Below are 7,522 nucleotides of genomic sequence, written 5' to 3' on the forward strand. Positions count from 1 at the left end.
CGTTCTTAGGTAATCTTTGACTGTGTGTCTGCCTATGCCACAGTAAGGCTCGGGTCCTATAAGGGGTCTTTTCGCCCCTAGTTTTGCTAGCCTGTCGGCTAGTTCATTCCCGGGTATGTCTTTGTGTCCTGGAATCCATCTTAATGACAGCCTGTTGTTGCTGCCCAGAAGGTTCAGCTTTGTCCTTACTTCTCGTACCAGCTTCGAAGTGATTCTATTGCTGCATAGTGCAGTAATTGCCGCTCGACTGTCCGAGTGGATCGCAATGTCCTTGTCTGTGTACCCACGCTTCATATTGAGCTCTGCACACCGTCCTATGGCGCAAACTTCAGCTTGGAATATGCTGGTGTATTGGCCTAACGATTCATGGTATTTGATTCGTGGTCCTACTACTCCAAGGCCAGTGCCTTGGTGTGTTAAAGACCCGTCCGTATACCATGCTATAGTGTGACTCGCCATGGAGTGTACTTCCTTCATGGTGGTCCATTCTTTCTTGTTGCTCAGATGAGCAGAGAAATTCTTTTCAAAGATGAATTCTACTGTCATTTCGTCCCTGGGGTGTGAGCTCAGGGGAAGTTCGACTAGTAGTTTTGCTGCATCCCTAGAACTGAGGATGCGGTCACTGCCATTCCCACAAGAAGTGATTCTTAGTAGGGTGGCCTTCCGCTGTAACTCTACTACGCAGTGTAGCGGAGAGAGTTCCATGAGAACTTCCAGTGCCGCAGTGGGGCAGGTTCTCATTGCTCCTGTCATACATATGCATGCCAGTCTTTGCAGCCTTTGGAGCTGTTTCTGTGCGGTAACGAGCCTAGCTCGTTTACCCCAGGCTACTGACCCATATGTGAGTATTGGCCTCACAATTATAAGGTATAACCATCTGATAATTTGGGGTGAGGTCCCCCAAGATTTCCCTGCAATTTTCCGACAGGTGAAGAGAGCCCTGAGGCACTTATCCACTGTCTTTTGCATATGGGTTGCAAACGTTAGCCTTCTGTCGAAGGTAACTTCGAGGTACTTAACTTCCCGGCTTATTGCTACGGGAGTACCTAGTAGTATGATTTGTCTCAGCTTCTTTAGTTTGTACTTCTTTGTAAAAGGAACAATGACTGTTTTTGCGGGGTTGAGGTTAAGCTCAACTTCCCTGCACCAGTCGAGCGTTATCTTGAGTCCGAGTTGGACAATATCGCAAAGCGTTTCTTCAAATTTCCCTTTGGCTACTATTACTATGTCATCGGCATAGCCCTGACATTGTATTCCTCTGTCGGCGAGTTTCTTTAATAGTTCATCTACTAGTAGGCTTCACAGTAAAGGAGACAAGACTCCACCTTGCGGACATCCTCTGCTTGTGGCAACGGTCATTGTGCTGTTGCCAATGGTCGCCATTGCCTGCCTGGAGCTTAACAAGGCTCCAATCCACCTTCTTGTTGTCGCGTCTATATTCCTTCTGGCGAGGGCCGCTAAGACGGCATCATGCGACGCATTGTAAAAGGCTCCCTCTATATCCAGAAAGGCACAGATTGCAACTTCTTTATTCATATCGATTTTCGATACTCTAAGTTCTTGGTATGTCCTTACTGCAATGTTGCCTTTAGGCCTTTGAAAAAATCCACACTCTTTATAAAACAATTTTCAAGCCCAACTTTATACTTTTATCATAGTCTTACCTGTTTTAAAGATATGTACGTACTTATTTTATTAGTATTTGTCACTAATTTTAGTTAATCGCACTATTTGCACGGACACTTTTTGGTAAAATTTTTCGGCAGCTGTGGTCGCTTCGAATCATTAGTGATAACTCAGCACACGCTGCAGCTGCATTCGCCAAAATTTAATTGCCTCACAAATTAATTGCCTCACAGAAGTCTCTGTAGTTCTTCCGTTTGGCCTTCCTGATCTCCAGTTCTTAATAAGTGGTCCTAGAGACCTGCTCATCAGGGTTAGGTTCACCTGGGCTAGCCTCGTGCTGCTGTGTGCAGCCATCATTGGAGCGGATGCTCCATCTTTGGTGAAGGGGGCGTGTGTTCCCCTCCACTACCATCCGTCAGAGTGACGTCGGCCTCCATATCGTCGTTACTGTCGGAGGGCGTAGGATGCTCCTCATCCTCATTCCTCACAACTGTAACGGCGCTAGGGTCCTCCTCTGTACCCATAGGCTCCTGTGGCTCGTCGAGGGATTCCTTGACCTCCACTTTGCCATCTGGGGGACCAGAGGGCGCTCCTTCCGTTGCGGCCACCTTTGCTGCCTTTCTCAGCCCACTCACCGAGACGGTACCGAACCTAAAGTTGAGCTGATGCCCTCTAGCTACGATCTCGTCTCGGGTGAGCTGGTCGATCCTGATGACAAGGAGTGCTCCGCCTCCATCGTTCCTCCGGGAGACCACTCTCCAGGCGTCCGTCTCCAGCCTGTTCTGGCGCCCGAGCATCATGAGGAGTTCCTCATTATCTCTTTCCGCGCTTCTGGGGCAGAAGACCGTGACGTTATATGCCGCGGGGATATCTTCTCCCACCTTGGTTTCTAGGGGCACGCCCTTCCACGTCCTGAGCAAGGGCACAACGGCCCTCAGCCAGTCCGCTGAGTCCTGGTCCAGGCAGTCGATTATGAGGTATCCTACCCTGAAGTTGATGCCCCTAAACGCAACTGCCGTGTCCCATGCCGACGTGATTACGTCGTCCATGATGGTCTCCTCCAACTCGGACAGCTCTTCGTGGCTCAAGTGCACCTGTGGGAACTCCGCAGGTAACACCGCCACTCTGACCCTCTTGGCAGCCTCCGCATAGGAGGTGTGTGTGCCAGTAAGAGGGGCTGTGGAGATGGAGGGTGGCTGCTTTATCCGTGCTGCCGCCGCCTTTGAGGTGCAAGGCTCCTCAAGCTTTGGGCAGGAGGGAGTTGCCTTGACCTCATTAGTGCCCTCTGACTTCGACCTTTTTGGGGTGTCTGTCGGAGGGGTGAGGGTGCTGTTACCCCGCTTGCTGGCAGGTGCACTACTTGGGGCCGCTGGTCGTGGCTCCTTTGCCTTCCTCAATGCCTCGTCAGGTGACATGCCCTGCTTGAGGTATCTGAGGTACCATTTAGCTTTGGATCCCGGCAGGCCTCTCCTGTTGGGGTCGTCTATGCCTCCAGGTTGTCCTCTGGCTGGGAGGACATCCGTCTTCGCGGCAGGCCTGGTCCTCTGTCCAGCCGCAGGGGGTGGGCGAGCCAGCCGGGATGGTCCTGCTGGTCGCGCACGTTCCCGGACTGGAACAGTTGACCGTTGTGGGGGATGTCTCACATCTTGCGTCCGAGACGCACTCCTGGCGGTGGCTGCGCTCCTGGGTGGGGATGGTCCCACCTGTGGTCGCTCCCCGTCGAGGAGTTGGTTTTCAAAGTGTCTTGCGACACTCGAGGCAGGGATGTCCTGCGGCAATTTGGTGTTCGTATGTTTTCTCATAATCGAATCCCACGAGTTGCGGAAAAAGTAAGGTCCACCCGGGCAGAGATCCGCCATACCCGGGTAAGGCGCGGTTAGGACAGGCGGTCGCCACTTGCCTGAACCCTCCGTGAGAGACTGGGCTAGTTGTTAATCTGGGCCCCCAGCCAGGCTGACTATCGGCACGGGTCGGATGACACCTTAGTCCGGCACCGGAGTGAGATTGTGGGAAGGGAAGTTGGTAGGTAATTGTGAGGGAAGAGGGGTGTGTGAGGCTACAATTTAAAGACGGCCAAACAAGCGTCTTATCAGTACACCGACTCCGGTGTACCCGCTGTTTGTCCGGGGTTGCTTATTAGCTTGCGCTTATTCACAACTAACCTTGCGAAGAAGGCCGTTCGCTATCCGCAACCTGCGACCCGCCTGGTGGCCTCAGCTAAGCCCCCCTTGAACATCTCACTAGTTCGCGAGGAACAGGGAAACATTTTAACATTTAGAAAAACGCTAAATTTTCACTAAGTCACTACAAATGAAAAAGTAGTCAATAATCCTGCGCAGGAAACAAAGTAATAGACTTGCCTTGCAATTAAATAACATATATTATTCTTATGAACATTGACGGAATAATTGCAAGATTTGAGGTTAGCGATTTATATAGGTACTAATGGAACTCTGGACTTAGGTCAGTTTTCCAAAGGCTTGAAATGCAGGGCGGTATACACAAAACAGCCAACTCAAATGGCACCGTGGCACTATGGTCCAAAAGTCGGATTTTTTGGCATAAAGTCGAAATTTTTATGTTAATGTTTTGTATTTTTGGTTTTAAATTCTTAAAATTAATACATCATACTTCTAAAAACTTAAATAATAAATCTTTAAAAGCTTCACTGAAGCTTTGTATTAACTTTCAAAATAATGCAATCGATCAGCTGTTTAGAATTAGGAAATTGGCGCCAAATTCTTTTGATTACGTTTGTGCGTGCAATTAAAAATTATCTGTCGAAACAAACTCAAGTTAATAATGGAAATTTAAGATCAAGGTGTGTAGTATTCACTGTATATTATACATTTATGTTTAGTTTTAGTATTTGAGCTGTGTTTAATGTCCAATTTATGTGTATTTTTGTAGAAAATTAACATGCGTTCCCTGTGTTTCGTGGATAAAAAAAAACGACCCAATGTCTGCCTACAAAAACAAACAACGTAAGTTTGTTCACATAAATGTCGTTTTTCAACGCTAATTAACACATTTTCCCCGTTCGTCCCCCTTTTCTTACAAATCCACAATATTCAGGGACGTTCGAGTTTAGCCATAGCGATCTTTTCGATATTTGGCGCAGCAACAATTGCAAAATATCCATTGTGTCTGATTGGATTTTCGAAAAACTGAGCAAATACCACATAGAAGGTAGAAAAAGATTAAATATAAATAAAAAAAATAAGTCATTTTGAATCCTTTATAAAAGAAAAACTTCCCAAATGTAACTATATGGTCGATCGATTTAAGTCAAAGCAAGCTAAATGGATGTCGTCAAAAATATTGTAGTAGTTAGTTAGTCCTAAGCAACACTGTGCAATATTAGATTTAGGTATTATACAACACTATGCTCCCTCTCACGAGAGAGCATGAAGGAAGAGGATCTTCAATAAAGAGGCAGTTCAAGTTTGGTTGCGAAGGAAACATCACATGTGTGTGCGCTTACTAAAATTCAGAAGTGGTCCGGATACTACAAACACTTAACGGTTCATCCTAGACACCCAAAAGTTTTAAAATGGACAAGCCACTTGAACTAAATAATTATTCGATAGGCGAGCTACCAGGGGTGTTAGTTGAAGTTTGCCGGTTTTTTCGATAAAAAGAACACTTAATCCTCAAGAGAATGTGAAAAATTTTTTTATTCAAAGTATTGACCATTGGCTTCTACACATTTCTCCCATCTTTTAGGCAAATTATGGATACCATTCCAAAAAAACTTTTTTTCTTTCGAGGCAAACCATTCGACGAGCCATTTTTCGACTTCTTCAAAATTGGCGAAGCGCTGCTCTGCCAGTGAGTGTCCCATTGACGCAAAAAGGTGATAATCGGACGGGGCGAGGTCTGGAGAGTACGGCGGGTGCGATAATATTTCCCAATCAAGGTCTTTCAAGGTGTCCTTCACCAGTTTAGCGGTATGAGACGGCGCGTTGTCATGTTGCAAGATAACTTTGCCATGTCTTCGGGCCCATTCCGGCCGTTTTTCGATCAACGCATTATTCAAATTGATAATTTGTTGTCGGTAGCGATCCTTATTAACCGTTTCACCAGGTTTCAATAACTCGAAGTACACCACACCACACTGGTCCCGCACTGGTGCCGCAAATGCGATTTACTTGGAACGAAACTCGACATATTCACTGAGGTAAACAACTATGACGTTTTTATTTTGACGGAATGCGAATTGTGTATTTTTTGAGGTTAATGTCAACAGAAAAAAATGACACATATGCTGAATGATACAAATGTACTAGTACTGCTAGCGACATCTAACAGTCAAACCGGCAAACTTCAACTAACACCCCTGGTAAAAGCGTGGTGTAATAACCTTGGAGTCTCATCTAAAGGAAATAAAACGGAACTCTTAGCAAGAATTATGGAAATTCCGCAAAATGAACGCGGCTCGTGTCCAGAGTTAGGCACACCGCTTAAAAGTACACCAAAAAGTATTGAGTCTAATAAAAGTATTGAAAAAAGTAATGAAAATTATTGCGAAGTTGTAAAAAGTAATGCAAATGAACTAAATGTGTCGATTGAGAAAAGTAAAGACCTTGAAAAAAGTGAAGCAACTGAAATGAAAAAGTAGCCGAAAATGTAAGCGACTGCGACGGCGCCATAGGCTGTCGCGACTGTTGTGAAATTCCGATGAGCAGCCGCGCAGCTGCAAAAATGTATGTTGCAGAATATGTAGGCAGCGCAGCCGCGTTGCCCAGCGACGAAGTAGAGGAGAACGAAAATGAAAAAGTACCGTTTGACGAATGTGAGGCAAAATGCAGTACGGTGGCTTCTGGCTGCGGTGTACAGTCAAATAAAGATGATATGTCATGTTGTATTAAAACTACAATGCGAAAATGCTGAGCTACGCAATAAATGTATGGTGCCTTTTGAGACAATTAAAGAGCTGATACCAGAATTTGATGGCAGTGGAGACGTTAACGAGTGGTTACTGCGTATGTCCAGCGTGTGCAACATATTTAAAATAGGCAGCGAAATAGAACGCCAGTTACTGTGTGCTCGCCTCAAGGGCGAAGCATTGTTGTGGTTTTTAGCAAACCCTTTGCTCTTCTCGGCTGAAATGGATGAAATTTTCGGACAGATGAAAAATATGTACGGCATAAAGGCTAATGTGGTCGAAATTCAACGCAAGTTCGTGCAACGTAAATGGCAATTAGACGAAAAGTTTGCTGCCTACCATGCTGATAAAGTATTGATGTCTACAAGTCTACAAATGTCTGATGAGGATTTGGTCCAGTATTTAATAGACGGTATACCAGATGAGCAACTATGTACGTAACCAGGCAAAACTGCAATGTTTTGCTTCATCAGCTGATGTTTTGCGTTCATTTCAATATATACAAAGGCCAAGGCTGCCCATGAGAGAACAGCGCAAATTTAAAAAGTCGGCCCCGGACCAGCGGGCAGACAGTGTATCAACCCCGGACCAGTGGGCAGACAGTGTATCAGCCCCGGACCAGTGGGCAGATAGTGCATTGACCCCGGACCAGAGGGTTGATTGAAAGGTGGCCCCGGACCAGCGGGTCATAATATGTTTCAACTGTAATATCAAAGGTCATATCGCGGCAGAGTGCCGTAAGCCAGTTCGTGCGGATTTGGCGTTTGCAATGAGTTGGGTCACAAGGCTTGGCAGTGCTCTCTGAATAAGAAGACCAAAGAAGGAGCGAACAACGAATATGTAAGAAAATTAAATGTAAAATTTGGTAAGATTAATCAGAAGTATTTCCCCATAGAATGTCTCTTAGACTCCGGCAGTCCGATAACAATTTTAAAGCGATCAGCTGTTCCAAAAAATGAAAAAATTTTTGATTATGTTTCTGATAAAAAGTACGTTGGCATCAACGGA

The 7,522-nt window shown here is 45.8% G+C and overlaps 1 long non-coding RNA gene across 1 annotated transcript; it reads left to right on the forward strand.

Moving 5' to 3' along the window:
• Positions 1 to 5,529: 5,529 nt before the first annotated feature.
• On the forward strand, positions 5,530 to 6,559 carry LOC108101138. Its single transcript, XR_001772056.2, has 2 exons — positions 5,530 to 5,806; positions 5,862 to 6,559. It is a non-coding gene; the product is annotated as an uncharacterized LOC108101138 (long non-coding RNA).
• Positions 6,560 to 7,522: the final 963 nt, after the last annotated feature.

The sequence above is a fragment of the Drosophila ficusphila genome, unplaced genomic scaffold (assembly GCF_018152265.1).
Source record: "Drosophila ficusphila isolate 14025-0441.05 unplaced genomic scaffold, ASM1815226v1 contig_414, whole genome shotgun sequence".
In the NCBI taxonomy this organism is placed as follows: domain Eukaryota; kingdom Metazoa; phylum Arthropoda; class Insecta; order Diptera; family Drosophilidae; genus Drosophila; species Drosophila ficusphila.